Raw genomic sequence first — 11,987 nt, forward strand, 5'->3', positions numbered from 1 at the left:
ACAGTGAATAAGGAAGACCGTAGAAGAATTGATGCTTTTGAGTTGTGGTGTTGGAGGAGAATATTGAAAGTGCCATGGGCTGCCAAAGAACCAATAGATCCATTTTGTAAGAAGTACAGTCAGAGTGCTCCTTGGAGGCTAAGATGGCCAAAATTCTTCTCTCATATATCGGACATATTGCATGAAGGACCAGTCACTGGAGAAGTATATCATGTTTGTTAAGGTGCAGGGTCAGAGAAAAAGAGTAAGACCCCCAACGAGATGGACTGGCCAAGTGGTGGCATTGATGGACTCTAGTATGGCAACAGTAGTGATTTTGGCCCAGGATAGGGCAGTGTTTCATTCTGCTATGCATAAGTTCGCTTTGGGTCGGTACCGCTTTGGGATGGAATCTAACAACAGCAACAACAACAACAAAGACTAGTGAGCCCTAGTTTGGTTATTTAGGATAAGCATTGGACTTCAAGGGTAATTGAACCACTAGGTAGGTGGTTCAAACTCACGAGTGGCTTCATGGAAACCAGCTTCATGGCTGCAATGCATTGAAAGCAACTCAATGGCACTTTACAACAACAATAAGAAGACTAAGACAACTGTATTACTAAGATAACTTGTCTGCAGCCATCTACTAGTTGTTTTGTTTGGAATAAATCCATACATGTATGAAATAGAACACTAGGAGCAATACTTCTTGGCTTACCATCATATTTTAGACCTTGTTGCTATAGTGACAAATATCTTAGATACCATCATTGGTATCTAAGAAAGATCTTGATATTTATATTTCTCAGCCAGCTTATAGAATTCACTTATTTTAAACAATTTTTAAGTTTATTTTTCTCTTGGTAGTTTAAAAATAGATAATGGTATAATCTGAAAGGCTTCCCATACAAGGAATTTGTACTGTTATTCATGACATTGAGAAGAACTTTCAAAATAATCTGGCATGGCAAGTGGTGATTGTAGTCCTCCTGCCCTTTACATGTTGAAACATCAATTTACCTTTTGAAATGTAAATCAGCTTTTACTCCTATGACTTTCATTCTTGAAATCTCCAATGAGTCCATATCTTCTTTAAGGAAAGTTCCCAAATCTTTTCTATTGGCTACTCGGTCCTCTACCATTTATAGCTCTATTGTTAAGTGCTGACAAGTCGATTCTGACTCATAGCCATGTTGTATAGGGTTTCCAGGAGCAGATGGTGAGTTAGAACTACTGACCTTGCAGTTAAAACTGACCTTGAGGTCTACTGCTTATCCTACAGTGTCACAGCAGGACTCCTTATAAGCCCATGCTGTTGTTAAGTTTTGTTGAGTTGGTTCCAACTCATAGTGACCCTGTGTAGGGTTTGCGAGGAGCGGTTGATGAATTTGAATCACTGACCTTTGTGGTCCAGTGCATTATCTCACAGTGTCACACTAGGACTCCTATCACCCTGTAAGATATGTAGCTTTCTGTTTTCTTACTTAACTCTGATTCTTCTCTTCTTTTCCTGACTCATTAGGCACAGCCACACTAATATATTTACTCTTCTTCAAACACATGAAGCCTGCTGTCACGTCACAGACTTGCTCTTACTATTCTTTCTGTCTGCAGTGCTCTTTCCCTGGAAAACTGCATTAATTATATTTGGCTGTTGTTATATGCCATGAAGTTAATTTTCACTCTATGGTGAGTGGTTTTTCCATTTTTCCATGAGAGCAGATAACCAGGATGTTTTTTTCTGGTGGAGTTGCTGGGTGTCTTCAAATCACCATCCTTTTTCAGTTGGCATTCGAGCACTTAACTGTTTGCACTACCAGGGCTCCTTAATTTTGTACTGCTGCATAACAAATTACTTCAAAACTTGGTGGAATAATGTTTTCCTTTTTTTTTTTTTCTTACTAATTATTTGTATCTGAAATTTTGGGGCATTTTGGTAGAGTTTTGGATTGTTTTCTCATGAAGTCAGATTGATTTGGTGCACCTTTCATTGGTACTGGGAGATCTATAGCAAGCTGGCCTCTGACAGGTATGACAAGTGGTTGTTGGCTATTGGTGGGAGACTTTAATTTTTATTCATGTTGGCTTTTCATAGACTGCTTGAGTATCCTCATAATACAACAACTGGCTATACCCAGAGTAAATGACCTAGGAAACCAAGACAAATGCGTAAATGTCCTTTATGACTTAATCTTAGAAATCACACACTCTTCCTTCCATGATACCAGGTCCTTCAATTGTCAATACCTGTCTTGGCTATCTGGTGTTGCTATAACAGAAATACCAAAATCAGATAGCTTGAAAGAACATATATTTATTATCTGACAGTCTGGAGGAAAAATGTTCAAATCAAGAACTCAAATGTATGATCTCTTCCTTATCTGTAGCCGGGGGCATGCTTTGGTTCCTTGAAAATAATCACCTGGCATCTGTCTTCCTCAGTTTGTGCATGCATGGCTTTGTGTCTATGCTAATTTTTATATAAGCTACAAATGAATTAGTTGCAACCTTAACTGATTGATTACATTATATTAGGTTGCATTATGGAAAGTGACTACACTAGATTAAATTGCATAGGTTTGTATTGGGATAAGAATCCAACACAATATTTTGTGTGTCATAATTCAATCCAAAACCTTTTCTCTGTGAGGTCTTCCATGATTACTCAATTAAATATTGCAACCTCACTATCATGTTTTCTATCTTTTCACTTTCATTGTTGTTGTTGTTAAGTGCTGTTGAGTTTGTTACCACCATGAATGTATTTTTCAAGGAGAGGTTGGTAAGCCTGAATCACTGACCTTGTGGCCCAAACCAATTTTGCAGTCCAGCGCATTAATCCACAGTGCCATTTTATGATCTTCTACTCTAAAGATTTTTAATTCTTTATTTTGTTATTGTTTCTCTCTTTCAAGTCAAATGAAAACAGTGATTTATTTTATTCATTCCTATACAATCACAATGTCATGGACATAGGAGTTTATTGACTCTGTAGGGCAAGCACTGGACTGAGAACCACAAGGCTGGCAATTCAAGCCCACCAGATGCTTCACAGAAGAAAGATGAGGCTTTCTGTTCCAGCAAAGATTTAACTCTCTAGGAAACCCTATGCAGGATCACTATGACTGGAAAATGACTTGAAGGCATTTAACAACAAAAACAATATAAACACAGTATCTAGAAGACTATCTGTCTCATAACAGCTCTCAATAATTTGTGTTCACTATTAGTTCCTCTTTTTGAATTTTCTGATCTTGCCATTGATCTTTTTAGTTGGGTGATTGTACGGCTCTCTTCTGTGCAGTTTCTTCCTGGTCAAATTTTTCCTTTGATTACCTAGCTTTTAGATGAATTCTTGCCTTGACTTCTATTTATTTTTTTGTTAATTTTTTCAGTGTTTTATAAAGAAAACTAACACTTATGGATGTTTTTCTGAATGATTCCTTTTTGAACACACAGATATTTTCATATACCCAAAGGTTTTTCTATACTAGTTTATCTTTTCAGAGACCTCTGTAGGATTATCCTGCTCTGATATGAAACGGGACCTGTCAGAAGTTGTGATGGTTTGGGTATTTCAAGCTCATCAAAGGGTTGATGACAGAAAGTCAGTGCTGTAGGCTTTATAACACGGAATGTTCCTCTGCATCAAAGAGCACTTTTTTTTGCATTTATCATGGCAACTATGATTTCGCAGGGGCAGTTCTGTACATATGTAGTAGGTAAAAGTATTGTGAGATCCAGGCTTATAAAACATATAGTAATTGTGCCTTTACAGATTTTCTGATGAGCTCAGACATTGCTGTCTTACTGTGAATTCTTTGGGATCTGTTCACTTATTTCCTAGACAAGGTGCTGAAAATCAGGGGTCTGCTCACATGATCTTTAAATTATGTCATCTTCTATGTAGAGACTTTTCTTAAATTATCTGGTATATTGTATGGGTTTCAATACTGACCTATAATTTTCTCTATTTGCATATTTCAACTGTCAATTTAATATTACTTTGAGATACAAGTTGTATGTATTTTTTCCATTAATTATTTAACCAGTAACTTAACTTAGTATTTGCTTAGTATTTGCTTCTCAGAGAGTCATCTAACCATTCTATCCAAAGACAGTCTTTTATTATAGATTCTATGATTGTTGTTGTTGTTAAGTGCCATTGAGTTGTTTCTGACTCATACCAAGGGACAACTGGTGGGTTTGAACTGCCAACCTTGCAGTTTAAACAGACCTTTTGGTCCAGTGTTATATCGTGCAGCACCATATGATTGTTGTTGTTGTTGTTGTTGTTGTTATGTGCCGTGGAGTCGATTCCGACTCATAGCGACCCTGTCCAGCGTTTCCGAGGCTGTAAATCTTTACGGGAACAGAAAGCCTCATCTTTCTCCCGCAGAACTGCTGGTAGTTTTGAACTGCTGACCTTGCGGTTCTCAGCCCTATTCATAACCACTACGCTACCAGAGCTCCATATGATTAGCTATTTTAAATTTTTGTTGTTGTTAAGTGTCATTAAGTCACTTCTGACTCATAGCGACCTTGTACGGAGATTTCAAAGAGCAGCTGGTAGGTTTGAACTTCCAACCTTGTGGTTAGCAGTCCAGTGCTTATCCTACAGCACCAAACCATGACTTAGTTGTTGTTGTTAAGTGCTATTTAGTCAAAATTTTCCTTCAGAGTACTCAAAAATTTTTTAATTATTTGCTTGTTTATTCTTGGTCCTTTTACATTTTTATATTTAGAAGTGCTGTCTGGTTTGTTGGTCGTTGCTTATTCTATGCTTACTTAAGACAGTGTCTGAAAATCAATGGGAATTAAAAAAAATTAAAATATAAAATATTAGAACCATGATAATGTTAGACAAAGTGTCATGCATGTGAGTGAGATGAGTGAGGTACCTCTCTTATTTCATCTTTGTTAGGGCAATCCTCAGACTCACAATATCTGTTTTAAATATGTGTCCATCTTCTGCTATTCATTTCTTGAATGGTTAGATAGATAGATAGATAGATAGATGTTAAGTGCTGTTGATTCAGTTTCAACTCATAGCTGACCCTGCATAGGGTTTCTGAGAAGTGGCTGGTGAGTTTGAACTGCCGACCTTGAGGGTCAAACCAACTCTGTGGCTGATGGCTTATCTTATAGTGCTACACCAGGACTCCAGATAAATAGCAAAAACTGCAGGTTCCCTCCACTATCTAAAAGTAGAGCATTTCTATGAAGCTTTCTGTAAACTGAAATGTGAAACCACTTCCATTAATTTATAAAGGAAAAAATTTTGAGTGTTTCCAGACCCCAAAATAACTGACTAAATCATACCAAATAAAAACAACAACAAAAACCCTGAAATAACATTAACATATAGTAAGAGCAGAACACAGTTCAGCAATGTCACCTGGCTGCATGAAGTCCACTGTACCTTTTTAATGGTTCCTTGCAAAACATAGGGTGACTACCAGCTTCACTTTCGCACTTTTTTTTTTGTTGTTGTTAAAACAAAGATCTTCTTTGGATTTCTTTTGTTAGTGAAAACAAGTACAAATATAGTTCTTTCATAAAAGCAAAGAGGCGTAAGTCAAAATTTCAGTAAGTGGGCGATATCTGTATAAGAAATACATCTAACTTCCTTGTCAGAAATAGCTACAGGAGTTAGTTTTATTAAATCTGGAAAAATAATAGCATTTATAACTACATATATACACTCTTGTTGTTGTTGTTAAATGCCATTAAGTTGTTCCCTATTCATAGCGACCCTGCAGAGGGTTTCCGAGGACCGGCTGGTGAGTTTGAACACCTGTCCTTGCAGTTCACACCAATCTTGTGGTCAGGCACTTATCTTAAAGCACCATGCCACTGGAGGTTATAAAAATGTAACACAAGAAAGCTGATCAGACATTCTCCCATCTCTAAAAAGAATTGCCCTTAACATGGAGGGAAAAAGGAAAAGTGAACCATAACAACTAAAATCTTCATAACACAATCATTAATGTCAGGAAAATTGCCAGAAGACATTACAGAATCTCTCTCTTTCTTGTTTTTTATGGATTCTGTAGAAAAGAGTGTTGTTCTTAGGTGTTATAGATACAGCTTTTTAAAGGGAAATCATCTCTTAAAATTTCTTTAGGATGCAGAAATAAACCAAAAAAAAAAAAAAAAAAAAAATCAGACACATTTTTGACATTAGCTAAATGCAAGCCTAGAATAATTTACTAAATGTCACAAGAGAAAAAAAAAAAAAAGAATAAATAACTGCCTTTAAGCCTGACTACAATATTTGTTTCTATCTTTGTTTAAAAAATCATCCATGTTGGCTAACTGAACACAGGATTTAGCATTGTGGGTAATGTCTTGTTCTTTATGATCTGCATGGGTCTAGGTATTGCAGCACATATTTTACATATGTAATTCTGCTTTGGGACTAGTTTAAGACCAATGTACAATATGCTGAATTAATAATGCTTATAAGTGTAAAATATATAGGAAGAGTTTGAAAAACTCTTGATGAAAGGTGATATATATTTATGAGGTGCCAGATGTTTGCCTTTAAAAGCCATTTTTATGAACCCACAGTATTGAGATTTGTATTGAAGTGGTCTCTTTGTGGTAGTATATTATTTAAAATATGTTCAGTGAAACCTAGGCACAATGGGGTGAATAAAAGAATAAGTACCTGTCTAAATTTTACATTTTTCTTTAAATTGGACTACTGGGATACATTTTTAATGCAGGTGCAGTGGATTAGACAGAAAACAATAAAAAGAGTTATATATTTTATATATAACTGCAGGTGCTAAAATGTACATATTATTGCTATTTTAAGTATTTTCTTTTTATTATGGAGGTAATCATGATATCATATGCTTACATATCATATTTTTTCTGAGGTGTTCAAAACACATTAGTTATTTTATGTTTCATGACTTCCCTAGAGGAAAGTAGGGACAAGTATCTCACCCCATTGTACAGACAAGTAGCTGTTTACCAAATGGCCACTTTCTAAATGTCTCTAGGATATTTTCAAATCTTCCCTAAGGGTTTTTCTCTGGCCTTCCATGTCATGGGTCCTAGGCTGCTTTTATTGCTGTTGACTGCCAGCAACAATATTTTGGTGAACATTAAAGAAAAGTTCATTTCTTCTTAAATACACAACAGTTTTTACACAGTAAATTTTAAAGAAAGTATCACATATTCGGGAATGTATGAACTGAGCATATTAAAAAAAAAATGACTGCTTTCAACAACTGCCTGGATCTAAGTGCATCATAGATGCCGTTGTTAGCCTCATCCTTGTCCTACTCCTGACAGGGAAATTCTGCCTTTTCCACAACTCCGATTCTGACTAAGACCTACTCTATGCTTCACAAAGAGTGGGATACATTTTCCTTGCCATACAATAAAATCTACTTCTCTTGCTCTTATTTCTTGCTCCAGAATCAACCACTTCTCAGGATGAGCGTTCCCACTTCTCTAAGAAGAAACAGCATCTTAATTTATAAGAGTATGTTCCACTTTTTGGTCATAACACAAAAGCGCATAATAGTCAGATTGATTATAGTTTCACGTCTGGTTAATTGGTCTTGATTAACACTACTTATGTGATAGGAACAACCCTGGCTCTGCACCGAATTCAATTTCTCCTCATTATGGCATTACTAGGAGTTCTTGTGTGGCACTGTTGGATAAACACTGGACCATAAGCTCAGTTTGAACCACAAGGTTTTCTGTTCAAACTCACCAGTCACTTCTCAGAAACCCTATATAGGGTCGCCTTGGGTAGGAACTGATTCAACAGCACTTAACAGCAGCAACAGGGCATTAGTATGTATTGATGTTCAGTCTTACTCAAGCTTTTTGTTCCTGTGATACATGAATTATTCTAGGCTATTTGAAAACAAAAATCCCAGCAGGATCCAAAGTCCTAGGCATACATTAGCACCCTGTTGTGCATCATGTATCAGTGACTGTATTTGTTTATTCAATTACTAATTCAAATTCAACTAATTGATTAATTGCCTTTTAAATTAAATAACTACCTATTTAATTATCTGTCTATATGAGTATGAGAGGTACTTTCAGTTTATCCCCAAACAAAACTTAATACCATTAATATTTGAGTAAATTCCCACTCATAAAACCTTATAGGACAGAGTATAACTTCCCCATAGGGTTTCCAAAGCTACAATCTTAGGAAACAGACTGTCACTTCTTTCTGCCTGAGAGCAGCCGGTGGGTTTGTACCAGTAGCATCACTAGGGAGTTGCAGGGGTACAGACCACACCAGGTGAGACTGACAGAGGGGATGAAACCAAAATGTCTATAAAACTTTTGTGCAATATTTCAGAAGAAATTTTTTATTAAAAAAAAATAACCTTGTAGACAATTACAACAATAAAAACATTTTTCATATGCTCATTTTACATGCATCAACACAACTAAAATGCTGCTAATTTGCTTTTTTCAGTCTTCTAATATGTCCTGGTGTGGTGCTATAGGATAAGTACTGGGCTGCTAGCCTCAAGGTTGGTGGTTCTAACCCACCAGTCCCTCCATGGAAACCATACACAGGGTCATTATAAGTTGGAACTGACGCCATAGCACTTACCAACAACATAAACAACAACAATATGCTCTATAGGATAAACATTGTATGGCTAACCACAAGATTGTCAATTCAAACTCATCAGCTAATCTGTGGGAGAAAGATGAAACTTTCTGTTATCATAAAGATTTGTAGCCTTGGAACCCCTATACAGAGTTGCTATGTGTCAGATTCCACTCGATTGTGTACTGTCATTGTTCCCCAATTATAATAATACTTCAAATCCTGTGAATTTGTCTGCATATTGTTTTCTTTGTTGCCAGTGTTTTTATAGTCATGAATTTTGTCAAATTTTCTGGTGTTTTAGCCACAATATTATAGTAAGTAGTATTTGTGAACCTGTATCCATAACTTTTTTTTAGAATGTAGTAGTAATTAAAGGAAAAGAAGGAGAAAATAGTAATAAGGAGCTTCAATTCAGTTACTAATATGTTGTAATTCAGTGTAGAACGATTTTGCAAAATAATTTTAGTGTAGTTTCATGTAGTCTAATAAATATTAGTTTTTATAATTTGAAACTATATTTATCACATATTTGATGATTAAAATTGACAGCATACATGACCAAGGATTCTGTATGATCTGGTATGGAGAATGGTCAATGGGGTTACACCATGAGTTACTAAGCTGGATGACTGAACCCAAATTATGCTACTGGTTCGAACCCCTGACTTTTTGGCTAGCAGTTGAGTACTTAATCATTGACCCAATTAGGTCTCCTTATTAATAGTTTAGATAACATAAAACATAAATAAATGCCAAAATTTCTTTTGTGAAAGTACCCCAGTTTCCAACTACAGATTAACTCTGCTCACTGGATCCCCTGTGAAAACAGTTTATCCGGTGTCCTTCCAAGTGTGAATGCCATGAACACCACTCTCTCCCTGATCTCTCTCTCTTCTTCTGATCCCCAGCTCTGAAAAAAACACACCAAAACTGAGAGTCATACATTTTGAAGCTTTTTCACCCGTGCAAGGTCCACAGGATTGTCTATGATACCGTTTGCTACAATTTCTCTAAGGAAATAACAACAAGTGTTTTGGCAGCTGTAGCAAAAATGGGTTTTTCTACAGTAGTATAATTTTTTTTCCTTGAAATTAGACTCACTGGTGAACTTTAAATGAACAATACCAGAAATTATACAAAAATATGGACTGAGTTCCTTTTGTTAAAATTCTTAGGGGAATATTTGATAGGAAGAGGATTTTCCTTTGGCAGCATCTTTCTTTGTGTATGAAAAACCTTCACATTTATGCGCTTTGATCACAAAGATATGTATTTTAAAATTTGGAACTATCATACAATTCCATATTTTAGTATGGCAAATTATGAATTTATGACACATCCTGAAGCATAGGACTCAGTCAAACAGATCCTTAGTGTTTTAAGCTATTAGTTTTTGTGGTAAATTGTTTTGCAACAATAGACATGTTTTGTAAGCATACTTATCTACCTAGCAATAGTAAATATCCAGAGAGCTACAGGAACTTAAAGTCCTGGTGTGGCGTGGGATAAAGCACTGGACCACAAGGTCAGTTTGAACCACAAGGTCAGCAATTCAGACTCACCAGCCACTCCTTGGAAACCGCAATAAGTAGGACTTATAGTTGTTGTTAAGTGGCACTTAACAACAAAAACATAATCATTTAGCCTGAGGCAAGCTGTGAAACTTACATAGGGAATAGATATGCAAATACTATGAATAGAATATAGTGATCATCTTGGTTAGGATTTAGCACTGAAAGATCATTAGTTCAAGCCTGCAAGCCATTTTAAGAAACCCTATAAAGGAGCTCTGGTAGCTAGTGGTGACAATTGGGCTGCTAACCTCAAGGTGGGCAGTTTGAAACTACCAGCTGTTCCATGGGAGCAAGATGAGGCTTTCTGCTCCCGTGAAGATTTACAGTCTCGGAAACCCTGTGCAGGGTTCTTAACAACAACAACAACAACAATAACAACATATAGGTCCACTAGGAGCCAAAGCTGACTCAACAGCACATCACAGAGGAGCAAAACCATTGGAGTGCATATAAATATATATATACCAAAAGAAATTTACTTCGATGAAATAAATGGCTTATCCAGTTGTTGGTTCTGGCAATTTCCAAATGTGACAGGCTAAAGTTGTCTCCTGGCTCACATGGTTGCAATGTCTGATGAACTCAAAATCTGCACGTCTAGTTGCACAATGGGGGCCACTGCTGGATAATTCAAAATTTGCTGGTCAGGGGACAGCCAGATAGCTTCAGGCTTTCATCTTATGAACCAGTGGTCAGGCCAAGAGAAGAATACAGGGTCAAGAAAGACAGTAGGGTGATTTCCAAAACATTCATTTACAGTTGACCCTTGAACAACAGGGGTTTGAACTGTGCAGGTCCACTCATACATGGGTATTTTTAAAAAAATGTTTTTCTCTCTAGTAAATTGTATATGACAGTAAAAAGTGATCACTTACAGACCTTGCTTAGTGCAATACCACAAACCTTTAATAATACCATGGGACACATATGAAGTGCCACTAGTGTTGCTACAAGGATAAATGAATCCAGTGTAAGGACCATTGTATAAAAAGAAGAGGAAATTTGCCTTCCTCACAATTGTTATGCTTGAGCACCATTGCCGCTGCCCCTGCAGCTACACCAGAACACCTTGCATTTCTTAGGAAGCTTTTTAATTGGAACTGAAAATGGGTGCAGTAGATAATATAAAGCATGTGTAAATCAGCTGTTTATGTTACTAATAAGACTTCTAGTCAAGAGTATGCTATTAGCAGTTAAGATTTTGGGGAATCAAAAGTTAAATACAGATTTTAACTGGATGGGAATCAACATCGCTAACTCTCAAGCTACTCAAAGGTCAACTGTGTATTCTGGAAACAGATCATACTCTCAGAAGACACCTTTGAATGAATTGACTGCTTACATAAAATCACAAAAGAGAAGGTAATTAATTACATTGTTATTGTTAAGTGCCTTTGAGTCAGTTATGACCCAGAGCAACCCTGTATAGGGTTTCCAAGGAATGACTGGTGAGCTTGAACTGCCGACCTTGCAATTCAGATGACTTTTCGGTCCAGCACGTTAACCCATAGTGCCACACCAGGACTTCAATTAATTACATAATGTCTGCCAAATCACTGAGAACCATTAAGAGTGATACTCCAAATGAACAGAAGATTCTGTTTAGAATATGGATCTTTTGATTCTGGTATGTGATTTTTATAGTTCATGTTCAACAATAAACACAACCACATCGTTTGGACTGAAGTACTATTGACAGTAAAAGGGACTATTTATTTCACCATAAAGAGAACAGTTTATAAATATTTATTTTAAAGACAATTTTGTGGATGCAAAATATGTGTAAGGCAAAAATATTCCAGGTTTTTTTTTTTTTTTTTTTT

This window comes from Chrysochloris asiatica, unplaced genomic scaffold (assembly GCF_000296735.1).
Source record: "Chrysochloris asiatica unplaced genomic scaffold, ChrAsi1.0 scaffold00185, whole genome shotgun sequence".
Lineage (NCBI taxonomy): Eukaryota > Metazoa > Chordata > Mammalia > Afrosoricida > Chrysochloridae > Chrysochloris > Chrysochloris asiatica.